The following is a 14684-nucleotide window of genomic DNA, read 5'->3' as shown; positions in this document are numbered from 1 at the left end:
GGCAAGGCTTGCACACAACTTCAATCTGAGACATCTCCTGGATGGGTCAAGAGTGAGCTGATGTTGATGACTTCTTCTGGCAGCGACTGAGATGGCAACACGGGGTTGAACTCTTCTTCAAGCGAGACTGGCTCTTGTAGCTCCTCAGAGGGCGGCGGTGCTGGCGGGGTGCTTGCAGCTTCTTCCTTGACCTCCAGGGACGGTGCTGGAATTTTCTTCATGGTGAGGGGCTCAAACAACTCCGGCGGGGGATCTTGGGAGGATTTAGGGTGCTCTTGCTTATCCATAGCCTGAGGGAAGACTGGAATTCCTTCCAAGACTATGGCACCTTCTGGGAGTTCCCAAGCCTTCTTCTCTCCTCTGATAGAGACCGGGTGACCTTCAAGAATCTGGGGGTCTTCAGCTTTGATGGGTTGAACAGGGTTGGATGGAGCGGGCTCTTGGATCCGCAGGGCTCTACGTTGGTTATGGGTTACCAAGTAGGCCTCCATCAACTTCTGGACGTGCTCATCCTTGGCTTGCTTTAGGGCTTCAACAGCAATGACTTCACGACTCTCCAAGGCAGTTGCACGGGCTTGAGCTGTGGTGAGATCCACATGCAGCTGACGGTTGCGCTTCTCTGCATCTTCTGCTCGGGCAATCATATGACGGTGGTGCCGAGCCAAGAAATCATATTGTGTATCAAGGGTGAGCAGGTATGAAGTGAGGTACACGACTGTGGGGTCGTCCTCAAGCAGCTGCTGCTCCTCCAATGCACGCATCCTGGCCATCCAAGCGGGACGGTCTCTCTGAAAGGGCAGAAAGAATCTGAGTGGGGTGTCGGCCACTTCTTCTTCATAGATCTGACACAGGGTCCTCAATGCCTTGCGGGCGGCGACTTGGCAGGTGTCTCTGAATCTGTGCCCAGCAGCAGTGACACTCCATTCCACATGGTGCGGACTGGACCCAATGTATACAGTCACGACACACTTCTCTGTGCCAGGCTCGACAAATTCACGACCATCATACTCTGGCTGACTCCTGATTCTGAGGCAAACTGTGCATGCTCTCAGCAACTTGGGGAAACCATCTTCATTCTGGCAAAAGCTGGTTTGGCACTGAACCTCCATCTGACTTCTGAGAGAAGGAAAGGGGGAAAACATTTTTGAAATGAAGGGATGAGAGCAAGATTTTTTTAAGAAAATAGTTTTGACTCAAAAACTTTTGATCAAGCTAAGGGTTACGTCCTGCGGCCAACCTAACAGCTCCGATACCACCTGAAGCGTCCCGATCCTCTGGGACTCAAATGTGATACAATTACTAGTCCCAGGAGGCTAGTAAACACATTTATACATCAGATGATTCTAGATCTGCTTAAACGAGACCAACCTATAAAGGTGGCAAACAACTTTAAGAGTTGGTCCACAACTCGGGACATATCATCAGAGTGGGGCTGAAGCAGCCCGATATACGCAGTGAAGCAAATCAGCGGTCCAACAGCCACAGGCAAGGTTGGGAACGGTCGTAACTCTTACCCGATCTCCTTTCTCTGAAAAACAACAAATAAGCAAGGGTGAGTACAAACGTACTCAGCAGCCCACCTTCACCCGCGGAATGGGGAAATCAGATATAATGCATGGAATATGTGGAGCTCAGGATATTTGCAGAAACAGCAATATTTTATGCAGAGTTGTTTTGAAAAACATTTTGTATTTTTGCAAAGCGCATCCTCTCCAAAAGGAGCAGGAAGTTTTTCAGTATTATAACAAAATCCCCTGGACTAAACCATCCAGGTATCTCAGCAGTTTCCCACTGGTTTTCCTTTTCAAAAACAGCTACTGGACTTCCCGTCCACCATAGCTCACGGCTCAACCGCCGAACCTTGTAAAAACCACTTTTCAAAAGCATCTCTTTTTTTGGAAAACAAAACATTAATTGCCATACCATACCAGACTCGTCCTTTCCTGTGGACACAGACTATTCGAATAGGTTTTCAAACTCTGCGCAGAGGTGTACACTTTACCCACTAGTCCGGCTCTGCGATCTCATGATCAATGAGATCCGAATCCGAATCTCTTTCTTTCCTCGCACGTCCTAACCTTAACGGTTATCCGGAAGGAGTCAGGCCACCGCCATGTCCGAACCGGACAAAACTTTCCCCCTCCTTATCCTCCCGGTGCTCCCCAGCCTTCATAACCCTGGGGTTGGACCGTACGAGTTCAGATTGAGTGACTGTCCACACAGTCTCGAGTGGTTGTACTATTAAAGAGTACAGGTAGTGAAGATGACAAACCGGTCCTTATACGAGGGGATAATCCTTCTGCTCACGCCTAAACCAGCTGAGCCATCACCTTAGGCCCTCCCCTAAACCAGGGAGTCCCTGATTATCCCACTCACAAGGTGATAAGGGTGAAAACCCTTCATCATACACATTTTGAAAACATTTTCTTTTGAAAACTCACACCTTTCCTCAAATCATTTGTAACAAATATATCAGGGATTGATTGCGGCAAGCGGCTGGGTGGCCATAATAACTTGTCTTAAAATCATATCATGCATAAAATAACAGGCTGATGGTTGTGGTTGTAAAACATAGGTAATTTATGCATCAAAGGGATCCAGTGAGCTTGCCGTGCTTATTCGGCGAAGGGGGAAGGGGAGCTCGCGGAACTGACTTCTGGCTCCACCGCCTGGCGTAGACTTGCAGATCTGGCCTCCACGAGATGGCACGAACGCTCCGATAACTATGCAACATGAACAAGCAAACATACAAACAAGCAAGTATACCAACAAATATTTAGTATAGTGGTCAGAATAGTGATATATGGATGGGTAGAGTCTTGAGTAGAATCTGTGTCATGTGGTGTTGTGATATTACTGGTGGTGGAGCGGAGGTGCTTACCAGGAGGGTGGACTGGAGGCGAAGCGACACTATGCGTGTAGCCGGCAGAGCAGAGTAACTGAGTGGGTGGGGTGTTTGCCTTGGCTAAGGGTGTTGAGTGTGTGTGGAGAGGGAGATGGTAGCTGGGTGTATTTATAGCTGGGTGTATGTGGTGTAGCACAGTGAAGTTCACTGTTGGTGAGAATAGTGACGAATGAATCGTCTGACTTAGTATGAATAGGAGAGTTATAGGCAGAATATGGGACAAGAGTATTTTGGGGGTTTTCTGGAACATGGACCATGCTTAAGGGATGACATGGTTGGATAGGGAATAGTTTGATAAGGATTTAGAAACGAGAATTATTGGAATCTGAGTTTGGGAGCCTGGTTCGAAGGAATCTCAAAGTTAAGCGTGCTCAACTTGGAGAAACCTAGGATGGGTGACTAGATGGAAAGTTCCCTACTGGAAGGAAAATCACAGTCACCGGAGTTCGTATGACTGGAATATGGGTCTAGCTGGTCTTAGGTAGACTGGACAACATGATGTATGAGTAGTTGAAATTTGGGATAACTAGATGACCGATGAATAGTAACGATGAATAGTGGCGACGGAAAAGTAATTATAGATATCATCGATGAATAGTAACGATGATGAATAGTAATGGTAAATAGTAACGATGATGAATAGTGTACGTGAATAGTAACGATGAATAGTAACGGCGAATAGTAACGGTGAATAGTGATAGTGAATAGTTCGTATGAACGAACGATGAACGATGAATAGGAACTATGAACGAACGATCGAATGATTGGACGAACGAACGATCGAAATTTCGGCAGCATAACGGCAGGAAAAGATTATTTGGACGAACGGACGGACGAACGATCGAATGATCGGACGAACGAACGATCGGAATTTCGGCAGCATAACGGCAGGACAAAGATTATCTGGAAGAACGATGAATAGGGACTATGAACGAACGATGAACGATCGAATGATCGAACGAACGAACGATCGGAATTTCGGCAGCATAACGGCAGGACAAAGATTATCTGGAAGAACGATGAATAGGGACTATGAACGAATGATGAACGATGAATAGGGACTATGAACGAACGATGAACGATCGAATGATCGAACAAACGAACGATCGGAATTTCGACAGCATAACGACAGGAAAAAGATTATTTGGACGAACGAACGGACGAACGATCGGACGATCGGACGAACGGACGAACGAACCATGAACGATTGGACGAACGAACGAACAAACTAAGAACAGGGGACGAACGATCGAAGAACGATCGAACGATCCTTGTGCTAGTGTGTGCTTGTGTGGAACATGGAGTGGGTGTGTGTGGGGGGGAAGAGAGTTGCCATGAAATGGCTTGGGGTGGGAAGAGAGGAGGCCCTTGCCCCTCTATTTATAGCCATGGTGGGGGGATTAGGGGGAGGGATGAGAGGATTAGTGGGAGGATGAGATGATTAGTGGGAGGTTAGCATGTATTTGCCTTGTATAAGTGAGATTTGCTTGTAGAGCTCACCGTATGACACTGGAGGCATACGTATACGTATGAGCATGAGGAAAGTTATGAAGAAAATATTTGTAGGGACTTGAAAAATGATTCTGAAGGTATTTCTCAAGAGGAAAATACCTGGAGATATATCGGTGGAATATTTGGGCAGTATTTCTGGAAAGAACTTGAAGAGGATCACTAGGGAAATATCTGGGCAGTATTTCTGTAAACAATTTGAGGGGGATCGCTGGGGAAATATTTGTAGAATATTTTGAGGAGGATTTTAGAGAGAATATAGACCACTATACTTTATTTGTTGATATCAACTCGCAAACAAACATTTTGAAATGAAATTTGAAATTCATTTTGAATTTAGAGCGAGTTTGAGAAAATTTCAGGATTTGAATTTTTGGGATGCTACAAATCTACCCCACTTAAAAGGAATCTCGTCCTCGAGATTCGGTTTAGAAGGGTTATGGGTATAGCCTTACTTCAGCTACATATCTTCACTTTGCAGACTCTTCGAGGAGATGGAACTTCAACAAAATCTGGCCTTTGAGGGGCATCCGGTTGCTGATTGCAAACGCTGGTTCTGGCTACTCAAGAATCATCTTCAGGCTTCTAGCTTTTGCTTGGCAGCTAGCTTATTGAAGAAGCATCGATGCCAACACACAAACCTTTCTCTTGCGAACTCCCACATGGATTCCTTCCTTGATTGTTCTTCTGGTTCTTCATCAACAAAACTTGGGTGATCACTTCTCATCCAGAAACTTATAAGCTTCGATGATCTGGTCCCTCACAAACTTGTTACAGGCCTTCTTCTTTTTCTCCATAGCAGGAACTTGGCTGGAACACTACCCCACTTAAAATGAATGAGGGTAGATCTCTTGAATCTTGGGGATTTGAACTCCTTGAAGTACCTCATAACAAGGGTGTTACGGGGCCTTCTTCTGCTGTTGCTGCTTGAGCAGGCTGCGGAGAGATGACTGACACAGGGTTGATTCTGGGACAACCTTCTTCTCATCTTCTCTTCACTATCTTCTTTTCACTGACCCTTTCTTTCTCTTTGCTCTTCCCACTGGAGGATTCTATCAAAGAGTATTACTATCATACACTGGAGGAAACCAAAGACTATGAACCATGTGCAACAGTCTTCAACCCAAGAATCACCGAGCATTGTGATCTTAGGGGCGAGGGAGTGGAAAATGGAGTTGCTTGCTATTTGGCAGGGGGGGTTTATAGGCGAGCGGGGGTGCTGGGGGGGTGGAGTGGTGGTGATGGAGCAGGTGCCACACGATAGTAGACGCGACAAGGGGAGGGGGGACTTGGTGTTGCCGGCGACGATGGCGGCGGCGGGTGCGCTGCAAAGGTGGTGTGGGCGGCGGTAGTGCGCTGCAAAGGTGGCGTGGGGCGGTGGTAGTGCGCATGGAGGCGGGCACGCGTGCGAGGGGCACGGGTGAGTGGTGGGGTCGATGACCCTGATGTTTGTGGTCTCTGGTTCCAAGAATCTTTGCCTCTCTGTATGGTAATAACTCCTTTTGTCCTCTTTTCCTGTTTACTTTGACTCGGGGTAGTGCTTTGATTCTCATGGTCGGTCCTTTTGACTGAGCAGCTGGACTGGTTTCTTCTGTAGCTTGTTCCAGGCTTCAAGGGTAAGCTTCCCAGTATCTTCTTGGGTAAGGCACTTTTCTCTTCAGATGGGTTAAGATGAGAATGGAAGCATAAGGTAAGGATTAGCTGTAATTTGTGATCTATGTTTTTAGAGAAAACCTTTTTAAGAAAAAATGAAAAGAAAACACACAAGCTCAGCAATGATAAGCACAAACAAATCAAATGTTTTGAATAAGGGAAGAATAGAGATTTTCCAAAGCACGGACTACTCAGATTCGGGGGCTAAGCATAACTACTACTGCTCAGCTCCTGAATGGAGGACTATGCTAACCAGGACTTATGAGCACTAACGTTAAAGCATCACATATGCACTCAAAAGAGGAGAAAACATCAAGCGAAATTCATTTTGAAATGCCCTAGGGGGGCACACAATTAGAGTTTTGCAAAACACGAGTCTACACGATTACCTTTCATACATGCAGGGCTCTAGCCAAAGTGAAGAAAAACTTCACTACCCAATGCATGCAGAGGACTGAGCATAACTAACTTCAGACCAGGCAGCTTCTCTTCTGGCAAGGCTTGCACACAACTTCAATCTGAGACATCTCCTGGATGGGTCAAGAGTGAGCTGATGTTGATGACTTCTTCTGGCAGCGACTGAGATGGCAACACGGGGTTGAACTCTTCTTCAAGCGAGACTGGCTCTTGTAGCTCCTCAGAGGGCGGCGGTGCTGGCGGGGTGCTTGCAGCTTCTTCCTTGACCTCCAGGGACGGTGCTGGAATTTTCTTCATGGTGAGGGGCTCAAACAACTCCGGCGGGGGATCTTGGGAGGATTTAGGGTGCTCTTGCTTATCCATAGCCTGAGGGAAGACTGGAATTCCTTCCAAGACTATGGCACCTTCTGGGAGTTCCCAAGCCTTCTTCTCTCCTCTGATAGAGACCGGGTGACCTTCAAGAATCTGGGGGTCTTCAGCTTTGATGGGTTGAACAGGGTTGGATGGAGCGGGCTCTTGGATCCGCAGGGCTCTACGTTGGTTATGGGTTACCAAGTAGGCCTCCATCAACTTCTGGACGTGCTCATCCTTGGCTTGCTTTAGGGCTTCAACAGCAATGACTTCACGACTCTCCAAGGCAGTTGCACGGGCTTGAGCTGTGGTGAGATCCACATGCAGCTGACGGTTGCGCTTCTCTGCATCTTCTGCTCGGGCAATCATATGACGGTGGTGCCGAGCCAAGAAATCATATTGTGTATCAAGGGTGAGCAGGTATGAAGTGAGGTACACGACTGTGGGGTCGTCCTCAAGCAGCTGCTGCTCCTCCAATGCACGCATCCTGGCCATCCAAGCGGGACGGTCTCTCTGAAAGGGCAGAAAGAATCTGAGTGGGGTGTCGGCCACTTCTTCTTCATAGATCTGACACAGGGTCCTCAATGCCTTGCGGGCGGCGACTTGGCAGGTGTCTCTGAATCTGTGCCCAGCAGCAGTGACACTCCATTCCACATGGTGCGGATTGGACCCAATGTATACAGTCACGACACACTTCTCTGTGCCAGGCTCGACAAATTCACGACCATCATACTCTGGCTGACTCCTGATTCTGAGGCGAACTGTGCATGCTCTCAGCAACTTGGGGAAACCATCTTCATTCTGGCAAAAGCTGGTTTGGCACTGAACCTCCATCTGACTTCTGAGAGAAGGAAAGGGGGAAAACATTTTTGAAATGAAGGGATGAGAGCAAGATTTTTTTAAGAAAATAGTTTTGACTCAAAAACTTTTGATCAAGCTAAGGGTTACGTCCTGCGGCCAACCTAACAGCTCCGATACCACCTGAAGCGTCCCGATCCTCTGGGACTCAAATGTGATACAATTACTAGTCCCAGGAGGCTAGTAAACACATTTATACATCAGATGATTCTAGATCTGCTTAAACGAGACCAACCTATAAAGGTGGCAAACAACTTTAAGAGTTGGTCCACAACTCGAGACATATCATCAGAGTGGGGCTGAAGCAGCCCGATATACGCAGTGAAGCAAATCAGCGGTCCAACAGCCACAGGCAAGGTTGGGAACAGTCGTAACTCTTACCCGATCTCCTTTCTCTGAAAAACAACAAATAAGCAAGGGTGAGTACAAACGTACTCAGCAGCCCACCTTCACCCGCGGAATGGGGAAATCAGATATAATGCATGGAATATGTGGAGCTCAGGATATTTGCAGAAACAGCAATATTTTATGCAGAGTTGTTTTGAAAAACATTTTGTATTTTTGCAAAGCGCATCCTCTCCAAAAGGAGCAAGAAGTTTTTCAGTATTATAACAAAATCCCCTGGACTAAACCATCCAGGTATCTCAGCAGTTTCCCACTGGTTTTCCTTTTCAAAAACAGCTACTGGACTTCCCGTCCACCATAGCTCACGGCTCAACCGCCGAACCTTGTAAAAACCACTTTTCAAAAGCATCTCTTTTTTTGGAAAACAAAACATTAATTGCCATACCATACCAGACTCGTTCATTCCTGTGGACACAGACTATTCGAATAGGTTTTCAAACTCTGCGCAGAGGTGTACACTTTACCCACTAGTCCGGCTCTGCGATCTCATGATCAATGAGATCCGAATCCGAATCTCTTTCTTTCCTCGCACGTCCTAACCTTAACGGTTATCCGGAAGGAGTCAGGCCACCGCCATGTCCGAACCGGACAAAACTTTCGCCCTCCTTATCCTCCCGGTGCTCCCCAGCCTTCATAACCCTGGGGTTGGACCGTACGAGTTCAGATTGAGTGACTGCCCACACAGTCTCGAGTGGTTGTACTATTAAAGAGTACAGGTAGTGAAGATGACAAACCGGTCCTTATACGAGGGGATAATCCTTCTGCTCACGCCTAAACCAGCTGAGCCATCACCTTAGGCCCTCCCCTAAACCAGGGAGTCCCTGATTATCCCACTCACAAGGTGATAAGGGTGAAAACCCTTCATCATACACATTTTGAAAAACATTTTCTTTTGAAAACTCACACCTTTCCTCAAATCATTTGTAACAAATATATCAGGGATTGATTGCGGCAAGCGGCTGGGTGGCCATAATAACTTGTCTTAAAATCATATCATGCATAAAATAACAGGCTGATGGTTGTGGTTGTAAAACATAGGTAATTTATGCATCAAAGGGATCCAGTGAGCTTGCCGTGCTTATTCGGCGAAGGGGGAAGGGGAGCTCGCGGAACTGGCTTCTGGCTCCACCGCCTGGCGTAGACTTGCAGATCTGGCCTCCACGAGATGGCACGAACGCTCCGATAACTATGCAACATGAACAAGCAAACATACAAACAAGCAAGTATACCAACAAATATTTAGTATAGTGGTCAGAATAGTGATATATGGATGGGTAGAGTCTTGAGTAGAATCTGTGTCATGTGGTGTTGTGATATTACTGGTGGTGGAGCGGAGGTGCTTACCAGGAGGGTGGACTGGAGGCGAAGCGACACTATGCGTGTAGCCGGCAGAGCAGAGTAACTGAGTGGGTGGGGTGTTTGCCTTGGCTAAGGGTGTTGAGTGTGTGTGGAGAGGGAGATGGTAGCTGGGTGTATTTATAGCTGGGTGTATGTGGTGTAGCACAGTGAAGTTCACTGTTGGTGAGAATAGTGACGAATGAATCGTCTGACTTAGTATGAATAGGAGAGTTATAGGCAGAATATGGGACAAGAGTATTTTGGGGGTTTTCTGGAACATGGACCATGCTTAAGGGATGACATGGTTGGATAGGGAATAGTTTGATAAGGATTTAGAAACGAGAATTATTGGAATCTGAGTTTGGGAGCCTGGTTCGAAGGAATCTCAAAGTTAAGCGTGCTCAACTTGGAGAAACCTAGGATGGGTGACTAGATGGAAAGTTCCCTACTGGAAGGAAAATCACAGTCACCGGAGTTCGTATGACTGGAATATGGGTCTAGCTGGTCTTAGGTAGACTGGACAACATGATGTATGAGTAGTTGAAATTTGGGATAACTAGATGACCGATGAATAGTAACGATGAATAGTGGCGACGGAAAAGTAATTATAGATATCATCGATGAATAGTAACGATGATGAATAGTAATGGTAAATAGTAACGATGATGAATAGTGTACGTGAATAGTAACGGTGAATAGTAACGGTGAATAGTGATAGTGAATAGTTCGTATGAACGAACGATGAACGATGAATAGGAACTATGAACGAACGATCGAATGATTGGACGAACGAACGATCGAAATTTCGGCAGCATAACGGCAGGAAAAGATTATTTGGACGAACGGACGGACGAACAATCGAATGATCGGACGAACGAACGATCGGAATTTCGGCAGCATAACGGCAGACAAAGATTATCTGGAAGAACGATGAATAGGGACTATGAACGAACGATGAACGATGAATAGGGAACTATGAACGAACGATGAACGATCGAATGATCGAACGAACGAACGATCGGAATTTCGGCAGCATAACGGCAGGACAAAGATTATCTGGAAGAACGATGAATAGGGACTATGAACGAATGATGAACGATGAATAGGGACTATGAACGAACGATGAACGATCGAATGATCGAACAAACGAACGATCGGAATTTCGACAGCATAACGACAGGAAAAAGATTATTTGGACGAACGAACGGACGAACGATCGGACGATCGGACGAACGGACGAACGAACCATGAACGATCGGACGAACGATTGAACGATCGGACGAACGAACGAACAAACTAAGAACAGGGGACGAACGATCGAAGAACGATCGAACGATCCTTGTGCTAGTGTGTGCTTGTGTGGAACATGGAGTGGGTGTGTGTGGGGGGGAAGAGAGTTGCCATGAAATGGCTTGGGGTGGGAAGAGAGGAGGCCCTTGCCCCTCTATTTATAGCCATGGTGGGGGGATTAGGGGGAGGGATGAGAGGATTAGTGGGAGGATGAGATGATTAGTGGGAGGTTAGCATGTATTTGCCTTGTATAAGTGAGATTTGCTTGTAGAGCTCACCGTATGACACTGGAGGCATACGTATACGTATGAGCATGAGGAAAGTTATGAAGAAAATATTTGTAGGGACTTGAAAAATGATTCTGAAGGTATTTCTCAAGAGGAAAATACCTGGAGATATATCGGTGGAATATTTGGGCAGTATTTCTGGAAAGAACTTGAAGAGGATCACTAGGGAAATATCTGGGCAGTATTTCTGTAAACAATTTGAGGGGGATCGCTGGGGAAATATTTGTAGAATATTTTGAGGAGGATTTTAGAGAGAATATAGACCACTATACTTTATTTGTTGATATCAACTCGCAAACAAACATTTTGAAATGAAATTTGAAATTCATTTTGAATTTAGAGCGAGTTTGAGAAAATTTCAGGATTTGAATTTTTGGGATGCTACAACCGCGCAGCACGGGTGTACTGTTTCGGCAACGGACTGGACAGGTGCGCCGTCTGCAGGGTGGCCCTGGCGCCGCCTGCCAGTGGAATGGACAGGACGCAATAAATGTCGTGGGGGCACATCACCTGTCAGAAGGGTGGACAGGCGGCGTGTCCCCTCCGCAATAAATGCGGAGGCCGCGCGGCTCAGAGTCCTTATGTCATGCTCCGCCGGCTGGCCTACGTCACGGACAATCTACCATGAGGCCGTATTAGACCTTCGACCGAGCGGGGAGCGGAGGCGCTTCGGATAGAGCCTGGACACGCGTCAATATCGGACCCATGCCTAGGTTACGACACATCCTCTACCGGGACCTTGTTATGGGTGGTCCGGAGCCCACTTGATGGGGTCTGAACCCTATCCAATGGCTCCAGGCTGCTTTACTTCGGGGGTCCGGGTTGTGCGCATAGGGGTCCTGCGCCTTCTGGCCTGATGGCATTGTCTCCGAGAACGCCACCTTAACTGCTCACTAGATACCCCTGGAGCTGTTCTCCGCGCGGCTAAGGGCAGCCGCGCAGGCATCGTGCCTTTATACCGTATTAAGGGGTACCCCTAATCCAGGATACTGATATGTACGTATATCGATACAATAGTATAAAGACAATTTAATATATTTTTTGTTCTTTAAATCAGAGATGGTTACTAATTATATACTGAAACCAAGGGATAATATAGATAGTGTTGGGGGCCTTCGGCTTCCGAAGGTCCTCAAAAACGCGATTTGACAATGTTTCTGGAGTATAATACATGAGCAGGTACCTTCGGATACGAACCCTTCGGACAAGTCAAAATTGCTGTATGAAGAAACAAAAGGGAACGAAGGATGGAACAGAGCCGAAGCTGTACGCAAGGGAGCTTCGGCATGATGACACGAAAAAGGAAACCGACTTAAAGAGGAAAAGACTATTCAGACCCCGATAGATTACTATAGAGTTATTATCAAAAGCAAAGGGCATGGATGTAATTTTACATGGGCTGTGACCCGTGCCTATAAATAGGTGAACAGTACTTCACGCTGACTTGGCATTTGCTTTTGCATCACTCTTGTACTTTTACCTTCTTTCAAGTCAGAGGTATATTTGTAACCCATCATCATTCTTATTCTTCTATAGCAATAAAATAAAAATGAGTTGATAATAATACATAACTATTCATGTTATCTTTTATATTCCATGTAATTTCCTTTTCATTATGATATATAATGTTTATGAAGGTATGTCCTTCATAACCTTCGTCCGAAAATCATTATATCTCAAGGGAAATAATGCTTCAGAGGACGAAGGACTTTAATATTTAACGTTTTCTGTGTTGCCTTGTTCTTAACTCTTAGCATTTGAGAACAAGTCCCCAACATTGGCGCCCACCTCCGGTGAACTCACTACCACTTTTTGAGTTTCGAACACCTTCGGCAACCATCGACCTTCGTCATGCCGCCAAAGAAAGCTTCAGCGACAGGGGCCACAGCTCTGCAGCTGCTGGACTCGAACCAGGAGACCCTTTCTCTTCGAGAGGCCCAAAGTCAGAAGAGGAAGGCCACCAGTCCAACGCCCCAGGAGGACGACTTGGACTTAGAGATCAGGAATATGGAGATGCTCCATCAGCAAGTACAAAGGAAGAAGGAAAAGATGGCTCGGCTAGCTGATCTGCAAAGGCAGATAGATGAAGCTTCTAAAGAAGTTCGTCAGCTAGCTCAAGATGAGCAGAACCGAAGGCTTCAGCACAGAGAGCTTCATCAAGAGAGCTTCTTCAACGAGGATGACTGGTATGAGGATTTCCATCATGGAAATTTTGCTTTTGATGATGCTTCTCCTCTATCAGCAGAACTGCAGGCTACATCCTGGCCCCCGTCTTACAAGCCACCTCAGCTTCCCATGTACGACGGACACTCAGACCCGAAGCAGTTTTTGATGAGCTGCGAAGCAACCATATCTTCGTATGGTGGCAATACTGCAGTCATGGCGAAGTCTTTCGTCATGGCTGTCAAGAATGTTGCACAAACATGGTACTCCTCTCTTCGGCCAGGAACAATCACGTCATGGCAGAAGCTGAAGGACATGCTGATTACCAGCTTCCAAGGGTTTCAAACAAAGCCGGTCACCGCTCAAGCTTTATTCTAGTGCACCCAGGATCACGAAGAATACCTTCAGGCGTATGTCCAAAGGTTCTTGCGTCTGAGGGCACAGGCACCAACGGTGCCTAATGAAATTGTCATTGAGGCCATGATCAAGGGGCTTCGGCCAGGACCTACGGCCCAATACTTCGCCAGGAAACCCCTCAGACCCTGGAAAAGCTGCTCCAAAAGATGGATGAATACATCCGTGCTTATAATGATTTTCGTCAAAGAAGAGAGGAAGCTTACAGGTTCTCCGAAATGACCAGGGGCTTCGGGGGGAGAATCCACCCAAGACATGTAAGATCAATCCATTCCACTCAAAATGATGACAAAGGAAGTCAGCAACAGCGACCACAATACTCCTCTCAGGCTTCGGGGCAACAACAGAGCTACCTTCGGCCGCCAGCTCCAAGGGGCAGAGGCGCCAGGGGCTTCGGAGGAATATTTGGGGACCAGCCCAGGAAAAATTATTGCTTATTCTGTGGTGAGGACAAGGGCCATACTACTAGGATGTGCCATGTCACCATCCAGAAACAGAAAGAGATAGCAGAAGCTGCAGCCCAACAGAGCCAGCCGAAGCAAGTCATGCATACTGCTTCATATCACTCATCGTACATTCCAGAGTATGTGGGTAACCATCCTGCAGCTTCTGTTGCTTCGGCAAGCCAACCTCAGACGTCCTGGCAACAGCCTCCACCTCCACCACCAATGCAACAAGGCCAGCAGCCAGAAGGGAGCCAGCACACTCATCAGCAACGAGACTTCAGAGAGGAGTCCAAAGCTCGCACAGTCAATAGTACTGTGCCAGAGTCGAAGCACATCTACTAGAAGATATCCTACCTCGGCAACAGTTCTTGCATTCGTTTTCATTTTACGTTTAAATAAGGAACAATCATTAAAGCTTAAGTTTTTCTCATTTTCAATTTCTTGTAACAGCTTCGTTTTTTTACCATAGTGAAAATATATTCTCTCCATAGATTTACGGAGTCAGAAAAATTGCCGAAGCACGAAAGCTCGGTCTTAAGAGCTCGTGATTACAGAAAGTATCTCCGAAGATACAAAAAAGTCGTTCCTAAGGGAGCGCGGCATAAGTTTTCTGCTCAAAAGTCGTTCCAAAGGGAATGCAGAGCTTAC

Source organism: Zea mays, chromosome 3, assembly GCF_902167145.1.
Source record: "Zea mays cultivar B73 chromosome 3, Zm-B73-REFERENCE-NAM-5.0, whole genome shotgun sequence".
In the NCBI taxonomy this organism is placed as follows: domain Eukaryota; kingdom Viridiplantae; phylum Streptophyta; class Magnoliopsida; order Poales; family Poaceae; genus Zea; species Zea mays.
The sequence above is the reverse complement of the archived record's forward strand: the minus strand, read 5'-3'. Positions refer to the sequence as shown.